Here is a 23,908-nt window from a genome sequence, read left to right on the forward strand (position 1 = left end):
CACACCCGCATCACCCACAACGTGGGGAGCAGCAGTGGCAAAATTCTGAGAGTCGTCGGCCAGAACTCAGATCAGTTTGCTCGGCTGGTTCTTTGTCCAACCCTATAGCAGAATCCACTTCCAAGGATGTCCAAACCATTCAACTTCCTTCCCAATGTTCGATCCCAAAAATTTCCCGAATTCGATTTAATAGCTTAAGAATTCAATTCTGATTCACTAAATTGAAACTAAATTTATTGTGTTTAAAAGTAATCGACACCCGTTTTATTTCTCATGCAATAAAATCATTAATTTATATTATATTTGATTTCCAACGTCTACTTTAGTGGGATCAACTTTGCATGGTAATTAATGAAAAAAACATTTCCCTTTTCGTACTTCCTCCTGATTTTTGACGTGCTATTGTTGATTACTTATTCTGACGCTAAATGGCGTGTCAAACAACATGTTCTTGCTGTTTTGTGATGTGTTGGAAAATTGGTAAACATGGGTTATATGAATAAAAGAGTTTACTTTCCCCTAGAAAAAAAGCACGGGAGACTTTACTTTACTTTTCTTATTCATACGGCCCAATAAGTCGGCCGAAAACACTACATCTCGCAAATACCCAAAGCCGGCAGCCTTTCCCCGAAATAACTCCTATCCTGCGATGACACTTTCCCAAACCGACGACACCCACACCAACGAGGTCACCATGTCAACAGCGTCCTTCTCTCAACAGCTGCTGCCGCTCTCGCGCGAATATACATCGCAATTTTCCCTCCATTCACACCAGCAGCAGCACATCAACTCAACCAAGCATCGAATGTAAACAAACAAACCAATTTTCCCACTGCCCACAAACATTTTCCTCCCACCCGACATAGCAACACGTGTGCATCTGTGTGGGTGTTGACGGAGAAAAACTCTCTCTCTCTCGAAGAACCGTTCGCACCGACACACCGACCAACACAAGGCTCGTCGAGCGAGCGAGCGAGCGCGTGTGAGAAATGCGTTTCGAGTTTTCCAAAAAAGAACCAGACGAGTTTTGGCTGCGCTTTGGGAAAACATCTACCCCCGTCAGTGTCCACCCCCACGGACGACGTGACCCGGCTCGAGCGTTTTGTGTGTCTCAATGAGCTCTCGGCGGCGGTGGGCGTGAGTGTGAGTGACGACGACCATCCAACAGCAGCAGCAATGATAGAATGAAGAGCTGAAGCGAATTTGTCGACCGACCGTGTGCCATCAGTTCAGTAGATACAGGTTCGGGTCGGGTGCAGCTACATACCGAGAGTCTTCCGTGGAAGTTGGCAGAAAAAGTGTGCTTGAAGGAAAATTTCCAACTGGGATAAATGGTTGCGGGTGGAATTGGTTGAAAACGAATGGTCGCTTCGCTCGCTCGGAAATTACTGTCCGATTAGTGCCGTTTGTGATTTCCCACAGAGAGTGATACATCATAGAGAGATTGGAATTTAAATTGCAAAATGGATTCCAGCAGAATCCATAGGGTGCCGATGTAGGCGAAGTAATTGTGTAATAGGCTGGTTGCATTTAGGGAATAAGAGGGCGCTGGGCGAGTGAGGGTTCTCTTCCAGTGAAGTGTGAATATTGGCCGGACAAGCCACCGAACCGTCCTCAAGCGCAAGAATAGGCGAAAATTTTAATATCACCGAACCCAACCCCGAACGTGAGGTAGCATTTTTCAAACCAATTCCTTCGAAGAAGGGCGGTGAATGTAGCCAACCGACGAAAAATGCGTGCCTATTTCACGCCTGGAGGAAAGTGAAAAATCACAGTGGAAAATATTGATGGTTTCTGGTGAAGAGAGGACGACGAAGCGACAGTAGGTGATGCCCACGAACAGCATAAATGCAACATATGGAAGGGAAAATAGATCACCAATATCAGCAGCAACATCATCAACTTCAGTGGGTGGCAGGCGAAGCGAACGAGGAAGAAACGTCGTCGCAGCAGACGAGTGGTGAAGGAAGTTCCCATTGCCGATAGAGCAAAGGTTATGGTGCGGGAAAATTAAAGCTGCTGAGTGTTAATTACGGAAATTGTTACGAATCATCGCCCGGAGGAAAGAGCTGCCAAGGTAGGTTAAATGTAATAAAAGGGATTCTTTTTTTTTTTGTTAAGTGCAGTCAGCTATTTCTATTACGATATTAAAGGGATCGAATGGACTAAGAGCTGCACTCAAGTTGGTGTTATTTGAAGCAATTATTAATTAAGAACTAGCTCCATCATATTCTTTGCTCAGAGAAGACAAGGAAGTCTCCAATCCAAAAAAATCAAATCAATACCCGATTGGGAACTGAACTCGTTACCTTCCACTTGTCAATACTGATTAGACTATCTGTAGCCCTTTTATGCTATTGACAATCGACACTACCTACACTGATTGCCAATTGTATCTTATGGTGAGCTTGTGTAATGGATTAAATAACTTCCTATTGGTTTTGTGATAATTTCTTATCGTTTTACAGATACATTAGAGTGGTTCTATCGTGGTTCATATATGGGAATTACTATGGGAAAAGTTTAACTGGTTGTTCTCATCATTCCAGCCCTTTGCTGTAATCAAGAGCAAATTTTCATTACGTCGAATGTAACAAAGGTAAACAAAGTCGAGCTAGCAGTGTCAATCGATTCTATTACACTATATACTGTCCGAATATAGGATCAAATCCCATTTTTAAATTTATTTACCAGTCAAATTGCTTTTTGACGTAATCACCTTCCGATCAAAATAGTTTTCGATGTTACTTAAGTCACCCAATTTCTATGGAGATGCCGTTTGACTTAAGTAACAGCGCTGAGAAACCCATGAAAAGTGTACGTTCGTCGTTTCGCTTTCTCATTATTAAAGTGAATAAATCGAACTGTTTGTTGCTAAGATGATTTCGATGGTCCTAAAATGATGAATGGGCTGCACGTAAGGAGACGTAATTGATAATTCTCCCGAATATCCTGGTAAATACACTTTGACTTAAGTAACAATAGGGGCCACCAAACGACGTATAATAACTTTTGACTCAAAAACCAGTATTTTTTAGCATGAAAGCTAGCGATTTGCATTTGTATGATTAAAACCCTGCTAAATATGTTAAACATTGCTATCACTATGAGATTATATGTGTTTACTTGGAAATAGGAATAAGTTTTCGGTCATCAAAACAAAACTTTATTTTTCTCGGATTGGTGCGAATGTTACTTACGACATAATGAAAATTTGCTCTTGTAATCATCTACGGAGTAGTTTTCTATCTATAATAATGTGAAATTTTAATTTTAATTGAACGTCAGAATAATTAGTTAGTAATTGATTAGGAAGAAGATATTCTTCTGGCATGCTCCATGAACTGCTCAGCAGGCAACATTGGTGTGCTTCTATGTCGTAAGTGCAAGATGTAGTGTTGCCCTGAAAGCAGTCGAATATCAGCTTCGAAATAAATTCATAACCAATTACCATGAAGGGTATTCAAAAAGTGGTTCTGTCTGAGCAAAGCTGTAGCTGGAAAAATTTCGTATAAGAGCATACAGCAAGCTTTTCCGTAAATTATCATGGTGAAGTGCTAAAAAAAAGGTCACTTTTCCCATAGTAATTCCCAAATAAACTTCAAAGAATCAGTGCAGTATGAGTTCTCTTCCAGGACCTGATTTAGAATCGATTGAGCCTGGTGGAGTAATATCGATAGTTTGAACCACCCTAATACGCATATTGCGTTCACCACTTATAGACTTGCTCAGTGTTAATTCAAGCACTCAAAAAATCAGGAAGTTACTCAACCCACTTCAAAACCTCTTCATAAGCCGTTAAGAGGTTCAATTTAATATTAGGAATTGGATCATGCGACACTGCATCTAGCACTATAGACGCAATGCACGGATGGATTTGAGTTCACTCACTCGACAAAAGTGACACAACAGCGGAGCCCTGTTTACCAAAAACGAACACATGAATAATACTCGCAACATTTGAAACGGGCCACTGATGCCATTTTTTTTTCAGTAGATGAACAAAATTTCACCCGTGCACTCATCTATAGTTCACCTGTTTCCACTCGACTGCACCGATGGATTTGAGGATTTGACAGGAGAGCGATTATTAATGTTCATTAATAATGCTCCGATCTACTGTCAAATTTTCATCAGTGCATGAACTCAAATTCATCGGTGCACTTATCCATGGCATAATTAGGTACTGCAGCGTGACGTCATAAATGAACTCTGTGTTAATCGGCTGAACCTTTTTGACATTTCAGTGGTACTGTTTACAAGCACTTAGTCGTTTTTTCGAAAAAAAAATTTCTAAAATTTCTGAATTTTAACTTGAAAATTGTCGAGGAACAGCGCGTTGCAAGGATGTTGCTCGCAAACATTGCAGAAATGCTGTTTACATCTCACTGCAGTCTGAAAAATTATCGAGAAAATCCACCCAAGAAAAAATCGACTAAGTCCACGTAAACAGTACCACTGAACTGTCATCAGATTGAGGTTAACCCCGACGGTGCAAAACCTAATAGCCTGGATTTTTGTTTCCCCTACCGTATGCGTGATAATGTTTGCACCATTGAGCAATGTCAATGTCAGAGTCTTAAACTATGTTAATCATCGATCGAGTTTCCACTTGCTGCAATTACGGCCTCCACACGCTTCCGGAATGCACGGCAGGTTCTAATAATGTAGTCTAAATCCACTTCTCTCCAGGTCAACGTTTGTCTGAGGATTACTGTACTCGGTGGCGTTTAGAACAGGCTTTGGCCTTCATGACGCGCCATATTGAGTGATCCAGCGGATTAAGATCGGGGCTGGATGGCGGCCACATATCCTCGCCCAGAACGGAAGATGTTCCTTCAACCACTTCTGAGTGCGGTTCGAGGTGTGGCACGGAGCCCCATCTTGTTGAAATACAACATTTGGCTTCGGACCGTACTGTTCTTTGATCCACAGAAGAACATACTTACTTAAAATCCGTGTTGACCTTGTCGCCTTCTGGAATGAACACCGGGTCAATTTTTTTGCCATCGGAAGCCACCAATCCAAACACCATAACGCTAGCAGGATACTTGGTCAGATACACTTTTTTGTGCTCGTCGGTCACGTCTTTTACCGGAAGAGAACTAATATACCGGTCGGTTCTGGAATTTTATACGGGATGACGGTAAACATACTCTCGTCGGTGAACAGGATTACCGGATTTTTTCGCTTAAGGTAGTTCAAGATTTTCTTGCATCGTTCGACTCGTAGCTCCCGGATGCGTTACCAGCCGCATGAAATTTTTTTCCGTGCCCTCGACTTCGCCCCGCAGTCTTCCTTTACCATCTTCCATGCCGTAAAGTCACTGATCCCGTGTTCCTCGGCCATTTTCCTTATTGAACGCACTGGATTCACCCGAATCTTCCTTTTGATAGCAGCGATAACCCTCGGAACCCGAGCTGACCTCGGACGACCTGTGGCCACCTTCGCGGATAGTTTTCCTTTCTTTTCTCGGTCTAAAACCCTATTGACGGTCCACCGGGACACTCCCACGGCGATTTAAATGTCTTTTTGCGACATTTGCGCGTGGGAAAAATCACGAATACGCTGCCACTTCGTCATGGTGCAACTGTCAAACTAAGTAAATCATTTTCTTTTATACACAGCCTACTACGGTATGAGCTATAGGTTAGGTGCATGCAAAGAAAACCAAGGCATTGTATGCACAGGTGAAACGGGAACCTTATTTGTACGAAGGTGCAAACATTATCACGCATACGGTACACGGTAACCGCAAAATACCCAATAATGATTACAAAGTAAGTATTTTTGAAAAAAACTGGGACAACCAATTAAATGAGTAAAATTTTACCTATTTATGAGTAATTACACCTACAAAAATAAAAAGTTATTATTCTTTTATGAACATGAGCATGATTGACTGCCCACGGTTGCTACTCTGCTGTTGCCAGACCAGCTGTAATTACACAGAGAACCAATAGACGATGCTTGGGACTAGCAATCATCCTCAATGTGTAAAAACTGGCGATCTCAAACTAGGCAATACCAGCAACGACCGCGCACGAACACGAGCAAGAAAGGAAGGGGTAGGAATGTGTTGACGGACACTCGCTTTGATGGAAGCCGAGAGCACCTCTGCACTTCCACGAGGAATCACTGGGATATTGGGTAATATGGTTGGATTTGCAGCAGGGTTCGTTTTAGTGAACGATAAGCTGAATTGATGTCCTAACGATCATATAACGCAAAGGAGCTTGGGATTGAACCCACGGTCTTCTGCTCAGTAAGCAAAAACGTTTGCCACTAGGCAGACCCCAACAAACAATTTAAATTGATCATTTTTAGCTGAAGAAGCGTATTTTTGTCTGAATAAGCTCTTATTCAACATGCAATGTTTTTTGGGACGAGCTCCTTTTTAATCATCGAGTTGCTGTTATTATCATGTAGTCATGTTAACAAATAAAACGTTTGACGAATCTTGAATGTGGATGGGCTTGAGATAAGACTCATGATGTTCTGCTCAGTAAGCAAAAACGGTTGCTCTAAGGCCACCGAGCCCCTCATATCACATTATACCGTTACTCAAGTTGTTAAAACTATTAAAACCCGGCACCGACGACAACGAAAAGTTTTACAAAATACACGATAAACAAGCTATCTTACCATACGTTTTGACGTAGGACTACGTCTGTGATTTCTATATGGGGGTACACATTGTGAAAACCGAAAATGGAACATGTAACAAAATTATCAATGATTTCGAACGTTAATAACTCAGCTGCCCCTGGACCAATTTCAGTAATGTTATCACCAATTGATCAGAAATATTTCTACGCATGAGCACATGAGCATGCATAAAAGGAGGTAGAAGCCGGGAGATTAATAGTACTAAACTGTCTATTTTAAGATGGGTTGACTGAAAATTCAATTGGATTTAACGTAAGCATTCTTTATTAAAAAGTAATGAAAAAGTCCCAAAAGGGCGATCCATCAGTGCTTCCTTGGGGTACTCCGGATCAGGGCTGGCAAATGTAATTTTCAATGAAAGATCTCACGTGTTATTTACAGAGATACTTCTGTCACTATCATCGGATGAGAAAACGATTATAGAGATTTTCTTCAAAATCTCATCGAACTTTTTGTCATGACAGAACGTGACAGTGTTGTGACAATCGTAATTACTAGCTCATTTATTGCTAATAAAGTTACTTGTTCCGAGGAAATCTTAATAATAAGTTTAATCTACCGATTACATATGGTTGCATGCTTAAATTCATCTAAATCAGATAGAAATGTTCAGTGTTCACTCGGCTGTCGACAAAAGCAGGCCACTCTCGATGTGTGCCACGCGATCGTCTGTTTTCTCGGCAGCAACCATTGTGTGGTCCTCCTCATTGTTCTTCATCAGCAGTTCTTTCGGCCGATACGTCGTCGACTTTGGAAAGCAACCGTTTAGTGATGAGTGTGTGAGTGCTGACCAACCACGTTTTGCGTCCATTGCTGCAATGGACGCGCTTTGACCCCCGTTGGCAATACTGCCATACAATGAAACCACTGAAAGCGGCTCCCGTTCTGGTGGAGGAGGCTTATTGGATAGCGGAAGATAAACTGTTTATTGTGTTGTACCTTTTCACTATAGTTTTAAGATGTATTGTATAGTGAACAAGAATTCCCGGCTTTGTAAAGTTAATTCGTTTGAGCCTTATCAAATAAAGATAGAAATGTTGATGTCAAAACCGCATAAGAATTATTCTTATGAGTGCTGGATCATTGAAAAATGACAAGAAAGCTAATGATAGGTAGTTTTATCTCTTGAGAGGACCTGTTTTCTCATTGTCACATAAAGGCCGTGATATTTACCAGCTCTGCTTCGGATGAATTGCAGAAGGTCGAGGAAATGCAAGAGTAGATTTTTACGCAGAGTTCGATCGGGTTACTTCATTGCTTCTGTACGCCTGCAAGGAATCAACCGTTTAAAGGGACATCGAGACAGAATTTTATGGATGCGTTGAATTTGCTTGTACACCCTATAGTTTTGATGGCTACCAGTTCCTCTTCCACCTCCGTTCTAATTATAATGAAGGTGAATGCTTGATAGTATGAGTTCCGGATAAACTGACACGATTGGTCAAGGCAGCGATGAATCGAGTGATGTGCGTTGTTTGAGTATCGTGGATGCTCTCGAGTCCCTTTGAATCTCAAAGGGGGCTACGACAAGGTTATGAACTATGTGTCTGCTATTCAACATCGCGTTAGAAGGTGTGATCAGAAGAGCTGGGATAGATACGAGTGGCACGACCTTCACGAAGTCCACCCAGCTTCTTAGCTTCGCCGATGACATCGACTTCATGGCACCGAACTTTGAGACGATGGCGAAAACGTACATCCGACTGAAGGCTGAAGCTGGTGGATTCGGCTTGCAATCGAAGACAAAATACATGAAAGGAAGACAATGTTAGCCTCCCACCCCGAGTTCAGATTGACGGTGACAAAATCAAGGTGGTCGATGACTTCGTGTATTTGGGCTCACTGGTGACCGACGAAAATGATACCAGCAGGAAAATTCAAAGGCACATTATGGCAGGGAATATTGCCTACTTTGGACGAATAAAATTCGCCGCCGCACGAAGTTGACTATCTACAAGACGCTGATTAGACCGGTGGCCCACTACGGCCACAAGACCTGGACTATGCTCGTGGAGGACCACGGTGTTGCGTACCTTCTACGGTGGAGTGCAGATGGATGACGGAACGTGGAGGAGGCGAATGAACCACAAATTGCACTAGCTGCTGGGAGAACATTGCAAAAATTAGGCAACTACGGTGGGTTGGGCACGTCGTAAGAATTCCGCACGACGACCCAGTGAAAATGGTTCTCGAAAGCGACCCAACAGGAACAAGAAGAAGCGGCGGGCAGTGGGCAAGGTGGATCGACAAAACTAGAAGGCAACCTGCGGACCCTTGCCATGGATCGAGTAGAGTGGAGACGACTTCTTCGGACAGCAGAGGACAACAAGGCCTTAGCCTGATTGGTAAGGTAAGTATGCTTGACATTATCCATCACAGAAACTGAGAAAGTAAACACAATCAGAAAAGTCATAACTTTGGGGGTTGCCAAACTTATGGAATATTGACACGTTGATAGGCACACTTTGATTGACCTTGTTTGGCACGTTCGACACAGCGCTTGGCACAGCTTTCGGCATAGCTCAATCGCTCGGCACGAATTAAGGAATCAAGGAATACCCCTTGGTAATTGCATAATTGTAATGTTTGAAAAACCATAGCTCAGCCATTTATTGACGAATTTCAAATCCTTTGACGCCATTTAAAACTACAGACTCTAGACAATCATTTGGTATCAATAGAATAAAAATGATAAATTGTTGAGTAATGATTTTTCAAACATTGCCAATTTTCTGTTACAGATTTTACCGGAGGGATCGTGTTCGGAGTGTTAAAACACAATAAGAATAATGAAATAAACATGTAACTTAAAAAACTGTACAGCAATGTGGCAAATTCAGGCTCTTTGGACACAAATTTGGAAACTTTTCAAATATTTAAATAGCTGCAACCAAGTATTTAAAATATTAGGGGAGATAGGTAGGGTTCCCGGAAAAAAATAACCATACAATTATCATAAAATAATATAAAATCACAACTAAATTTATTACCAACAATCGATCTTATTGTATGTATATCATACAAGTAAATTTAAAATATTGTTATTACAATAGATCTACAATATGTCCCATATAGTATGAATTTCCAACAATAGAAAAACAATAAAATGAATGGTAAATGGCTCAAATTTGTTCTGGAAAAAGTTATTTTTGGTTCGGTTAAGATACATAACAACCCCCTTGTTCTAAAGGGTGTTTAATAAAAAATGAGAATTTGTTTAGTCATATAGCTAGGTAAAAATAAAAAAATCTACGGATTCAGTATTTTTTATTAAAAACATAATGTTTATTCTTCAAAAACACGTCAATTAATATTGGAGAAGGGGCCCTGGTCAGCCGTACGACGCAACTTTGTCGCGATGCTCTCACAAGAGCGCTGGACGGCACTGAAGTCATTCTCATTTTTTTATTGAACACCCGTTATTGTGGATATCCCCATTTACCATAGATTCCGATTGTGGAAACAATAAATTCTATGGTTATGTTATCGTTGTGGGCAATACACTTTAGTTTAAATAGTTGTTTTGTAAAACATCTCATGAGTGGTTAAACCTCGCAAACATATTATTTCATCAAATTTTAGAATGCAAAAAGCTCGTTTGGTAAAGAATGTCGGTCTTACCCCACACTGTTATATGTATGTCAATTTTTGTCACTGTGTTGTGATAAACAGTAATTAACAACACAACCTATTCAAATCTTGCTACCACACCATCTCTTTCCAAATCTGTCAAGACGTGGACCCTGCATGGACAAGATAACCAAATTAGCACTCTATTATTTTCAAATAATCTTAATGCATAAGGGGCCGGGCTTACCCTCAGTACCCCTACATGAAATAATGGATCATAACTACAAAACGATTAGGCACGTCTCAACCCATCAACAAAATGCTCGAAAATAATTTCACTCAAGTGTCATGTCAAGCGGTGAATTAGTTTTGATTGAAATACGTTCATTGAATTGTCTTAAACACGTTCTCACGAATTCATACTCCCGGCACATGCTAATCAACGCAAACGTGATACAAAAAGGATTGACGGAGCCTGTTTGGAATATTCAGACGTCGTCGCCGGTCGCTCGGTGTGTATCTCGTTAAAACAACACAATCGGATTCGGTTTCCATTCGTTTCTGCTGTTTTTACCCGCACCATCGTTTGGTCGAACGACCATATTTTGGCCTAGCGATCTCTATCTAGAGAAGTATTGCAATGACATCAACAACAACCATAGCCACACAGCAGGTGGTTTTATGGAAATCACGGAAAAGAACCGTAAAAAAAACAAATTAAGTCCTGATTTGTTTGCTTCATTAGCACCTCGAGTGCTGAGGATTTGCGATAACAATCGTAAGGGTAATCAAGCGGAAAGGAATTCACTGAATTTATTGCCTCGCTACGCTTAATTAGTCCCGTGGCAATGGATGGAAAGTGCTTCTTCAATTTCCTACAAAGGACTTCTGAACAATCCCGATGACACCAAGCAGCATCAAATAGCCACGTACAAAGGCGGTCTCCATCGAGGGCTTTGGGAGCGATAAACGGCTCACGAGCGCTTAGTTTTCCAGTAGGTCTAGCCTTTTTCCGGTGCCGTCCTCGTCCTCATCGAACGACAACGATGGACTGCATCGATGATGAATCAATTCAATTATTCATGCACATGCTGTCTCCCTTGCATTGCACATTTGAAAGTCTATGATACTGCTCCCTCGTCCATTTAAATGCTAATTCCACTTTGGGGCGAGTAGCGAGTGAGTGTTGCTTTGTATACGGACGCTGACTTGATGTTATTTGGTGGAATATTATCAATTGAATTGTGCTGAGAGATGTTTGAATATTGATGAAGTCTAGGAAACATTGCAACTTTGATGACACTTGAAAACGTTCCACCCTACTTTCAAGTACCTAGCACGTGTTCAATGCTCGATTCTCAAGAAACCAGCTCCACTTCAAGAGCAATAAACTGTTTAATCAATAATTCTTGAACCAATTTCACCTTACAACCGATCGCTTCTACAGTGCGTGTCAGAACAATAGAACCAGCTGAAATCTTACCGTCACTTTCGTATGGCAATAAAGTTTTTTTTTATTAAATTTCATGGCATTTGGACAAACAAATATATTTATACCAAAAAAATGCCAGTTGCAACATGCACATTAATAATAATAATCTCAAAATTTGCCCATAAATATATCTAAAATTAACCAATGCTTCATTTATTTAGTATTAGGTACTTTGTATCCGTTGGTTTCATTTACCCATTTGCATTGACTTTGTCAAGTGCCTATGTTAGTTACGCCTTTCAACGCACCTTGCATTTGGTAGTCAAGTGCTGCCATCTGTGTGTCACAAATCTGTGTTCATTTTCTAAGCAAATGAATTAGGTCTACTCCAGGATGTCTTACACTGTAAATCCAAGCTAGTCAAAAAAATGAACAGGAAAATTGTAGGCTCCCTGCAATTCTATAACTTTCTAGTTACTTCTGTCGGACTGATTCGTCCTTTCTGGCTCAAGACTTCAAGGAAGTTAGAAGTGCGAGGCGCGTTAATATAATCGAGGTTGTCCGTTGTGTAGAAAGTGTGTGGTTCTTTTTATAAATTTCTATTTTTTTCTATTTTAGATAAAACCCAAGTAACAATTTCCAGTTGAAGAAACGCTTTCGTTTTGATTTTGTTCAGCTGCATGTTAAATAATAATTGCACAATGTGTTCACCACAACTTTTATAAAACCCTTGTTTACACTGGTTTGGAGAACCTATACAACTGCAACACAAAGGTGTTGTCTAACGTATTCAGTAAAACGTTTACCCAAAATCAATTTCTTGTTGAAGAAACGCTTCCATTGTGATTTTATTCAACTGCATGCTGAATAATAACTGTACAATTTGTCTATTACAACTTCTGTAAAACTCTTGTTTACACTGGTTTGGAGAACCTGTTCAACTACAGCATTATATGTATACGCGGTATAGGAGTAGAAGCAACTTTTACACAACGTGTATAGATACATATTTAAACTCAAGCTTTATTATTTTGGTGAAAGCTCTTATACAACGTTTGTAGACACTTCCTGACAGCTGCTTTGAAATTTAGTAGAGAGGAAACCTGAGAGGCGTTTGTTACACTCTTTTATGACTCCTAAATAATCACTATACAGCAAGCGGTGAAAAGCGTTTATAGCACTTTTTAATGACTCCTTAATAACCGTTGTGTAAGTACTCACAATATTCACAGATTAAAATTAGTTTAACAATTGTCGTGGTACGCCAAAATAATTGCTTGTACAGTTTTTATTAATTTAATTTATTTGTGCACATTGAAAAAATAAGTAATTATACCATAATTCACATTCTGTGATCATGGAGGAAGTAGTAACAAGCATCTGTTTAATCTTTGATTTATATTCTTTCAATTAATCTCTCTAATCATTAATTGAGAGAATTTATCTAGAAATGTTAACGTTGATTATATGATATAGGGGAAATGACGGCTTCGGCATGACAGACTATTTTCGGCAACCCAAATTGAAACACTATTTTCACTGGATTTTCTTACGAAAACACTTCGCTGAATGCATGCAACCGATTCATTATGCTTTCAGCTTCAATTTGACTATATTTTTACCACTGAGAAAAAGCAATCTAGCAGGGTTTTCTTGAAATGAAACACACGCACTACAAATAGTAGCTGATTTCGAGTTGCCGATAACAGAACAGCAGATTTACATGCAGTTCAAATGGAACAGTTGCCGAAGAAAAACTGGTTGCCGACAATACTCGCTCTCACTAGAGAAGATTGGAGCTTTGTAAAAGCGTTTCAAAACAGTTTTTGACAATTCTTTCCACTGAAATTTTTAGAGCAGCTGGCAGCAAAAGATTGTAAACAAACCAATACTGCATATGTGTGCGTTCCTTAGAGAAAAAGGCTATAGAAAGAAGGTCGCTGCTTAGGTTGCCGATAATACGTAAATTCCCCTATGTCTTAAATTAATGTTTGCATTTATTAATAACACCTATATATTACCTCTACTCCACCGAGGGTTTCTCGAAGCAAGATTCGAACTCATGATTCCGGATTGCCAGCCGCTTCTGTTTCCATCTGCTCTATTCTTGAATACATATTTTGATCATATGAGAGAAGTATATGAAGCTCATCTTGAGTGACTTCTCGCAGTCGAATAATCATTGCCTTATGGTCATATAAACGTGCCTATCACTTGTGCTATTTTTAGCAACAAAATTGTGGTTGGTGGTTGGTCGAACGTAAACAATCATTTAAGAGTGCTCCAAGCAGCTTTTGAAGCGTTTAACCAAAAAAGCAATACCTACAACTACATTCTTGTACAACTCTGGAAGCTATTATTCAACGTTTGATCAACTCAGGTGTTTTATAAGAGCTCCCAATGGTTTGTTTTGATGCGTTTATTCCACATCCTATATGGCTCTTGTCAAACAGTTTAACCGAACGTAAACAATCATTTAAGAGTGCTCCAAGCAGCTTTTGAAGCGTTTAACCAAAAAGGCAATACAACTACATTCTTGTACAACTCTGGAAGCTATTATTCAACGTTTGATCAACTCAGGTGTTTTATAAGAGCTCCCAATTGTTTGTTTTGATGCGTTTATTCCACGTTCTGTATAGCTCTTGTGAATCAGTTTAACTAAGGTGCTATAAAAGTTATCGTAGGTCTTATAAAGCATATAGTTAAACCGAACGTAAACAATCATTTAAGAGTGCTCCAACAGCTTTTAAAACTTTTAATCAAATGGCAATACAACTACATTCTTGTTCAACTCTGGAAGCTATTATTCAACGTTTGATCAACTCAGGTGTTTTATAAGAGCTCTCAATTGTTTGTTGGGAATATCAACTAGTGGTAGAAAAAGTCAGAGTGTTTGAAAAAGTTAGTGTTAGTACGTGTTAGTAGAGGTAAAAGTTTTAGTGTGATTAATAAAAGTATGTTCTAAATGTTAGTATTACCTACCTAGGGGTGCTGTGCCGGAGAAAGGGACCATTGTCCATCTCCCATACGAAGAGTTACCCGTGTGCAAATTGGAAAAAGGTAACCTTTTTAGCGATATTAGGGATGGCTTTTGAAAATGTACCCTAAATTTGGTGACGTGAGACTAATCTTAACTTGAACAGGCCAAGTGAGGCCTTTTTCCGTTCGTCTAGATAGATCTAGGACCGCACAGCTCGTTAATCGACGGTCAAATACCACGTGGACATTGTTGTCCTCCGGAAAATACATCCCTGAGCCAGAAATCGTCTCTGCGGGTGCTCCATTGGAGGCCACGGCAGATGAGGGATTCTCTCGAGCGGTAAGGTCCGCCACATCTCTCCCAGTACGCCATTTTAGTGGCAGAACGACGGCTAAGATCGGCCATTGTTTCGGTCACTCTGGGAGCTACACGTCGCCAGAACAAAGGCTGGGACCATCCATTGTGTCAGCCATTTTGGGGAGCCTTGCGTCCCCTGGATAAGGCCATTGTTTCGGCCACTTTGGCTGGAAGTCACCACGGAAAGTGGCCATTGAAATTGACCATCACCTGAGGCCCCCGGTTGACCGGATCAACGGTCAGGTGGCCATTGAAGAGCAGTGGATCACCGGGGTATTACCAATAACCACCGTATTAAAAAATATAAAAGGTTTAGATACATATGTTTATCTTTCAGTGAGCCAAGTATAAAAATTTTGTGATCCAATCAGTGTTTTGATTATTCGGGGGTAAATTTTTGTTTAAGTATGTCAACATCATGCACAAGAACAACTTTTTCAGTGAGTTACACCAAATAGTACATGTTCGTCAATATCTCAGGAGTTTTTTTTTTTATTAAAACTACGTGTAATTGTATGTTTGATATTTTATGAGTCCTAAAAATTTCATAAAGATTGGCTAAAATACAACAGAGGGACAATGTTTTTAATAACAATAATATTAAAAGTGACTCTATTGTCCTGACACGCACTGTACTAACAAATCACACAAACACACCCACCCACCGCGACGACGAAGACGTTCGAAAGTTTGTTGTTTGCAAGGGAAAAGTTCACACAATCAACGGATCACCGGGCGTCTCCATCACTTTCGCACCCCTCGAGCGGCAGCTGAATGTGAAAAACTACACCATCTGTTCGTCACGGCATGCACGGCACGACGACAACGATGACGACTAGCGGTTCCGATTAGGTCCGTCATCTACCCATGACCTATCCCATTCATGTCGTGAACTGTGGGGCAATGCTTAATGAAAAGGGGAATCCAAGCAGTCGGAGATGAGTTTTGGGGTAGCCAAGCCTGCTGTGCCTGCCACTCTGCTGATGCTCTGACGTGCGCGTGCTACATGACGGCTGCGAGTTGATCCGAAAATAACATCTACTAAAAATAAACAACATTCAAACTCACATCAGACAAAGCCGGTGCGACGGTTTGAAACACAAACGGGTGAACAAAACAAATCTACTAGGGGAAAAGGCGCTAAACATTGGGACCATCGATAAAAATCTCTTAAATTTTTCTTAGAACAAAGCAAATATTGGATATCTTTGGATGCCAGTGGAAAATTGTCAAAAATTACTTTCCTTTGCATTTTATCTACGGGCCCAATATTAGGGACAATAAGGGGCCATCAACCCTATAGCATAAGTTGTAGTAAAGTGCGACAGCTTGTACGCGCTGAGTTTTCCATTTTTTTCGTTCGTTCGTGTTCAAAAGGGGTGTCTTGTACAGCAGACGACAACAACAAGTCAAAAGCGTCATTCACTGTCGACTAATGAGTCCGGGAAAATGTGCCAAATTATGTGGAACGGAAGAGCTGATGCGGCCGGCCGGAGGAGCGAATAGACGCATTTATTATGCAACGATTATGACTGTTGGTGTGATGAGAAAATCTCTCGTAAAACGAGGATTTTGAGCTCAAAATAGATACATAGGGCTCGGATCAACAACAACAACCCGGCTCCGTCAATCCTTTTCGTATCATAGCGTTGATTTTAATGTACCTGGAGCATGATTTCATGAGAGCGAGTTTAAGACAATGCAATGAATGTATTTCAATCCAAACTAGTTAATCGCTTGGCATTAATTATTTTCGAGCATATCTTTTTTGACGTAGGACTACGTCTGTGATTTATATATGGGGGTACACTTTGTGAAACCGAAAATGAAACATGTAACAACATTATTTATGAAAGATTTTGAAGGTTAATAACTCAGCTGCCCCTGGACCAATTTGAATAATTTTATCACTAATCGATCAGATTTTTTATTTCTACCCATCTGTTAAATTTAAGAAAAAAATGTCACTATTGAAAATTTCACGAATGTGCAACTGTTGCTTTGATAGTTAAAATTATCCCCGATTGCCCATGAAAAGCAATTTCCCTAACACAGATTTCAAAGTTGAATGACATCCAGTCTCACCAAACTGTGTTTATTCAATCACCGCGTGGTGAGTGGTGTTCTCCAGTACACAACGAAAGGCTCCCCGCAAGCAGCTAGCTACCGATAACAAAAAGGCTTGAAATTGTCTGCCGCTGAAACCACACATTGTAACATATGACTTTCTTTGCGAAAAATGTCAAGAAATTTATTATGCATATTTTGAATTGGCGCACGCTGTGATAAGTGCATGTTTGGAGCCAATTTTGCCCCAAAATCCTATATTTTCTGTAGTTTTTTTTCCCATTATGATACTTCATTGATTCAAATTTTCAGTAACTTTTATCAGAAGTAGCTAATATGTCTTCTAGTAGTCAGCTTGTGCCTTTTAAAAACTATTAAAAACATATATAAGAGAGCATGGGGTCAAATAAACCAGTTTTTTTAATATAATATAAAAGTTTTCCGAATTTAAACTCAATATTACAAATTTAAATATGAGAAGCACAAAACACTCAGAAAGTGGATTAAAATTGTCTAAAGGACAAAACTGATAAAGCAAGTAACAAGGGTAGCGGTGCAAAACAAAGTTTATGCTTAAACTTGGTTAATTTTGGTCTTTTAGACTATTGCAACCTATTTACTGAGTATTTTGTACAGCGTACATATTTATTTTTTAATATGTATGTTTATGTACGGATTCAGTTCCAATCACCGTGTATGATGGTGTCCGGTCGTCGGCATCAGCTGCAGCAGCAGCAGTGCTTTCGACGCGTGGCGTTGAACATTGTTCACCAGTACACAAAGAAAGGCTTCCTACAAGCAGTGAGCTGCAGCCACCATAAGCATCCATAGAAGGAGGAAGAAGCCGCCCCGCTATTGATCGGAATCAGTAGCTCCTCGTGAGTCGCTGTGGGCCCTCTATGCCAAGCACGTCATCCTCATTCCAAACAACATACCACCAGCCTCATCTGTGTTTAACACCCTAATAGCTCAGCATTACTCAACCATCACGACAAAACGGTATTTTTCAGGACCACCATAAATTTGTAAAAGAGTATTTTTGGACATTTGTCAATCGGATGTCAATTTCCATATCAAGATAGAGCTGGAATTAGGGCGTAACAGCTTTTGTAAACAATTACTTCTTTCGATGATGTCTTGAAAGTCAAGGCTCGCCCACTCAAATCAACATCACCATCAGGTAGGGTGAGACTTTCCCTACCTGACGGTAATGTTGGTTTGCGTGGGTGTGCCTTGAATTCCTAAAAATCATCGAGAGAAGTCATTGTTTACAAAAGTTGCTACGCCTAATTCCAGCTCTATCTAGATATGTTTAAATCTAATATACCACGTACTTTAAGGCAACATTGGGGGTGCTATTTCAAAAACCAAAGTCGGTCGCGGCATGAAGGTGGTCTGATTTTGATCCAGAGATGATGGATTTTAATTCTTAATAGGCCAATCGTTATGAATTTTTTACAACGAATCTATTAAAATTAAGACTATCATTTTTCAAAATGTGACTATTGAAAATTGCAAGGATGTGCAACTGATGCTATGATAATTATCACCGATTGCCTGCAAAAAGCGATTTCCCTAACACAGATGTCAAAGTTGAATTCCAACCGGTCTCACCACACTGTGTATTCAATCACCGCGTGGTGAGTGGTGGTGTTCTCCAGTACACAATGAAAGACTGTCTGCAAGCAGCGAGTTGCAGCCCACATGAGCCTCCATAAAAGGAGGAAGAAACCGCACCGCTATTGATCGGAATCAGTAGCTCTTCGTGATTTGCTGTGGGCCATCTATGTCAAGTGCGTCATACTAAAGAGTAGAAAAAGTTAAAATTGGATTCCTAAGCAACAGAATTAACCCTAGTCTCAACCACTTCATACTAGAGAACAACGAATAGAAGATTAGGAATCACATAGATGAAGACTAACTAATTCATTTACACTTGTTTCAAGATCATCCTGAGTGGACAAAGCCAAGTCTTATCACTATTAACAAGGCATTAAAAGTAACAAGGACTAAAATGTGTTCCTTTGATTACTGAAAAATCCTGTTGAAGAAGTCAAGACTAGGAATCGGTGGTAGACGAAACCACAAAAAGGTGATCTAAAGGGTGTCCCACATCAAATTGCATCACGAAAAAAAACGCTGTGGAAAATTACCTAGTTGACCGATTTTTTTTTTCAAACTTTCAGACATTAAAATATAACCCATTACTAAGCTTTTGCCATATTTATTTCATTCATCTTCAAAACCATAACCGTACGTGGGCACCTTACGCCCGACTCCACTCATTAGGTTCTGTACAACATCAGGCTGCAGCTTCTTCTGTTCGGAAACCCACTTTTTCTTCATGTCTTCCTCAGATTTGACCTCCTTGGGATGCTTCCGTAGTGCCTGCTTCATAATAGCCCAGTATTTTTCGATGGGCCTTAGATCCTGTGCGTTGGGGGAGGTTCATATCCTTGGGTACTTTTCACTCAGTTGTTGAAATTTTGTTTTCTTTAAAGTAATTGATAGATTAGGATCATAGTTAACTGAAGACATGCAAGGAGTAGGTCGATCTTATCATTTGAATCAACACCAATGAATGTTTACACTTAAAGTCCGAGATGTGCAGCGAGAATTTCTCACTTCATTTTTGCAACGCAAAATCAAATATAGTTTATTACTAGAATTAAAATCTCCTTCTGGCCCATGTGTGTTGATGAATGGGTACGATATCCTACGCAGGTGTGGAAGCTGCCTTCCTGCACATTCGATTGCCGTCAATGGATGGCAATCGATGTCCGTCGGTGATTGGCACTAGATTGCGGAACAGAGACCGACATTAAATAAAGGAAAGACAAGATAAAATCTCCTTCTTTTTACATATCTATAACAAGCTTAAACTCTATTCTATTGACTGCTTCATACAGAACTATGTTTCGTCAACTCTGTGCAAAGTTATTAGCAAATGAGCAGTTCGTGAGCAAAACTGTGTATGCCAAGCATGATAGTGGCACAAAGCTAGATCCGCCCAGAAGATCGTAGGGCCCTCGTGTTGCTTCAACAGAGGAAGCAGACGCTTCTGTAAACACTCCTTGATGTAGATCTCCCCGTTTACAGTCCCGGTAGTCACGAACGGCGCACTCCGTTTGCCACATGAGCAGATCGCTTGCCAAATCATGTATTTCTTGGCAAATTTTGAAAGTTTCTGCTTCCTTACTTCCTCCGAAACATCAAAATTGTGCTGGGCGGTGAAGAACAGTAGCCCCGGAAGCTGCCGTAAGTCGCATCATCCATGATGAGACAATAAGGCTTCGTCAGCATCTGTGTGTACAGTTTCCGGACCCGTGCCTTTCCCACCGTATTTTGCCGTTCGTCACGATTTGGAGCCTTCTGCACTTTGTACGTATGCAGTCCCTCCCGGTCCTTGGCTCTCTGAACGAAAGACTTGGACAGATTCAACTTTTTGGCCACATCCCTGACCGAAGCATTGGGATTCCGCTTAAACGCTTTCACGACACGCTTGTGATCCTGATCACTAATGCAGGGCTGTTACAACAGGCGCGGATTTCGCGATTTTAGCGGATTTGTCGCGGATTTGAACTTGCCGTCGCGAAAATCGTGGAAACATTAAATGATGTCGCGAAAATCACGAAGGGACTGATGTGCTGTCCCAAAAAAGGTGGAATTCATTGTAACCTTCCCGTCCCGGATTATTTTGCTGTCATCAATTTTGTTGTTCATTTGGCTCTCAATTTTTTACCGGTTCAAACCAAACACCCTGCAAATAATCGAGAAATGATCTCTATTCCATAAGTCACACTGGATTTACACGGAAATTCCCTGGGGTCTGTCCAATGTGAGACATTTTCATTTTTTTCCAATATGAATTTGCAATATGCATTTTTCGTTGTCAAATCATAAACGAATCGTATAAATACGAGTAGTTGCCATATATACTGGATATTCAAGGTTCTCCAAATCGTCCTGGAGTTCAGTTGATTTGTTCTACTATATCAACCAAGACTGCAATAATGTCTGTAGTATCGAAGAATGTCCAAACCGATTTAAAGTGTATATGTGGATCGTGCCCGATCTATTGCTACGTATACAAGATGTTATAGGTTCTGAAATCATTCTGGAGATCAGATTATATTTTTTCTACTAGATCACCCAAGACTAATTCAATATCTTTAGCATCGAAATATGCCCAAACAAATTTGCAGTGTCTATGTGGATCATGGCAACCTATTTCCGTGTATGAAAAATGTTCTAGGATTTCCAAATCGATATTTCGGGATACTACAGTCTTTGTTGATCTAGTAAAACAAATCATCTGAACTGCAGGACGAATTGGAGAACTTTGATCGTCTGGTATACGTGGAAATAATTAAACATTATCAATATAGTTCATTCCACTCAGTGTTGGAAAAGTTCGCGATATTTCACGAAGTTCACCATGGGAAAAGTTCGCGAGTCATAGTGAGTTTTCGCGAACTTTTCCATCACTGTCCACTGTTCATTAAACTGATGCAAAATTTGAAATTTTCGCTCCACAGTGTTCAAACGGTTCCAATTTGGTTCCTGATTAGCCTTTGAAGTCATTTAATAAGAACCTGACTTGGCACAAACCATTTGAAGTTTATATGGAAATTACTATGGGAAAACCAAATTTTGTGTTTATATCTATCTAATAATTAATTCTATTACTCTGCTGTAAAAATAGATAGCTGTACTTCTAGTAATTTTTTACAGCTACAATATTGTTGAAGATCATTTTTCGATAAAATGTAAGGATCAAAATTTATTAATGATTCAAGTCACTATTGTCTTATGATTATGCTCAATCAACTGCTCAACAGGCAAAATTGGTGTTTCTGGCGCGTAGAATAGAGCTAAAACACCATGGCTACTATGTCACACTGCAGAATACAGTGTTGCCCACAAAACAGTTGCTTGATCATGCTATAAGGTTATCAATCTCTTAAACAATTAATAACTATTTTGTTTGATGTTTGGCTGAAAAATAATATTCCGCTAAGTTGTAGCTGAGAAAATTTTCCATAATAATAGCTCTAGAGATTTTTAACGGTGCAAAATGGAAGAAGGATAGAAGACTACGAAGAAAAAGTTTGGTTTCCCCATAGTAATTCCCATATAAACTTCAAATTGCCCAGTTAGTTTCTTACCAAATCAGTTCAAACCTTGGGAGGCTAATTTAAATAAAACAGCAAAAAAGGTTATCTTCCATTTAAATCCACTTAATTAATTTTGGTATCCATGACAGATACGTATTTTGACTACAATGTGCAGTCTTCATCAGTGTCATTCCCACTAAAGAACTTATCAACGACAACCCTTAAGTACTCTTCCCTAGGTATAAAAGTCAAGATCACAGGTATAAAAATGAAACTACAATGTGTTGAATCGGAACCTACCTAACTAATAAAAACCAAAGATTTAAGTAAACTAAAGAAGAAAAATCTATTCAACTCTCTAATAAGGAAAATCCCAAAGGCTTGGTAGCCATCATGATGAAGTAATGAAATTGGGTTGTTAGCGGAATCCTTAAATAAAACAGCAAAAAAAGGTTATCTTCCATTTAATTCCACTAAATTAATTTTGGTATCCATGACAGATACGTATTTCGACTACAATTTGGAACCGCTTGAGTACTGTGGAGCTAAACTGAAAATTTTGCATCAGTCTACTGTTCATCTGTTTGGAAATATGAAGATACTAAAGACATTGTCCCAATTTCGGTTGATCTAGTAGAACAAAACAACTGAAGTCCTGGACGATTTGGAAAACTTATAATTTCCGGTATACATAGTAATAAGTCATGCATGATCTACAAGGACACATGTTTACGATTCGGTTATGATTTGACAACAAAAAGTGCTAGGTTCATATTAGAAATAAAAAAATATATAATGAAAATGTTCCATGTTTGGTTTGAATCGGTAAAAAATTGAGAAAACGAAAGCCAAATTAACATATAGGACAGCAAAATACGTCAGAGACGCAAAGGTTAATTTTCTAGAAAATTTGCATTTCAATTGAAAATGCATTATTATTTTTTTTTTCATTATGTTTCATCAAATCTAGGCCAGTATTATTCAATAGAATCTCATAATGTAAGGGTGTTTTATTATGTTCACTAATTACTCAGAATTTATACTATACATAAATAACTGAAGATGATACATCGTTATTTTTTAATTATTTTTTTTTCTTCAAAGGGTACAAACGAAACTCCTTTAGCTTAGTCGGTAAAGGCGCAGCTACAAAGCAATGAGTTCGTTTCCCGTCCGGTTTATTAATTTTTCGGGTTGGAAAATTTCTCTACTTTCTTGGGCATAGGATGGTACAGGTATAGAAAGCTCTCAATTAAAATGTGAAAGTACTTAAAAGAACACCAAGTTGAGAGCAGGCAAAAATGTAATATGCTATAAGCAATAAGCTTGAAATGCCATGTAGTAGTATATAAATGGTATTTCTAGGTAATGAAAACAGTTTTTTTTTGTCACGGATTAGTATTTGAAGTCGCATATTTCTTTTGAGAAATCGGGGATCAAATTTAGAAAATCTTGTAACAGCCCTACTAATAGTACATCCATTCTGACCGCATTTCTCCTTCCGTTCGATGCTCAGAGTTTCGTAGTAACGTTTAATGTTGGCTGCACGATTCCGAGTTGTTTTCCGATGGTAGAGTTGAGAGAGTTGAGGATTTTCCAGGTGCTTGCGCAAAATCAATTCACGACGTTGCTTTTCGCGTGACGCCATTTTTTTTTCAACATTCGAAAAACTGACAGCGATAAAAATACAATGTAAACAATACACTTTTAACTACT

General features: G+C 39.6%; 2 protein-coding genes across 3 annotated transcripts in view; one reads left to right on the plus strand and one right to left on the minus strand.

Moving 5' to 3' along the window:
• The window catches only part of LOC135710559 (uncharacterized), a 331,677-nt gene that overhangs the window by 294,695 nt on the left and 13,074 nt on the right, over nt 1-23,908 (plus strand). Inside the window, exon 1 of one of the 2 annotated variants that reach the window (XM_065233171.1) lies at nt 1,239-2,077. The exons of the other annotated variant lie outside the window; for it this stretch is intronic. The gene's annotated coding sequence lies outside the window, so the exon portion shown is untranslated. Of the gene's footprint in view, nt 1-1,238; nt 2,078-23,908 lie in introns of those variants that run through there. 2 annotated transcript variants of the gene reach the window in all.
• Nucleotides 1-23,908, minus strand: part of LOC135710557 (circumsporozoite protein-like) — a 257,106-nt gene that overhangs the window by 67,454 nt on the left and 165,744 nt on the right. The window lies entirely within an intron of this gene.

Source organism: Ochlerotatus camptorhynchus, unplaced genomic scaffold (genome assembly GCF_037179485.1).
Source record: "Ochlerotatus camptorhynchus isolate MF236.1 unplaced genomic scaffold, CSIRO-AGI_Acam_v1.1 ptg000391l, whole genome shotgun sequence".
In the NCBI taxonomy this organism is placed as follows: Eukaryota; Metazoa; Arthropoda; class Insecta; order Diptera; family Culicidae; genus Ochlerotatus; species Ochlerotatus camptorhynchus.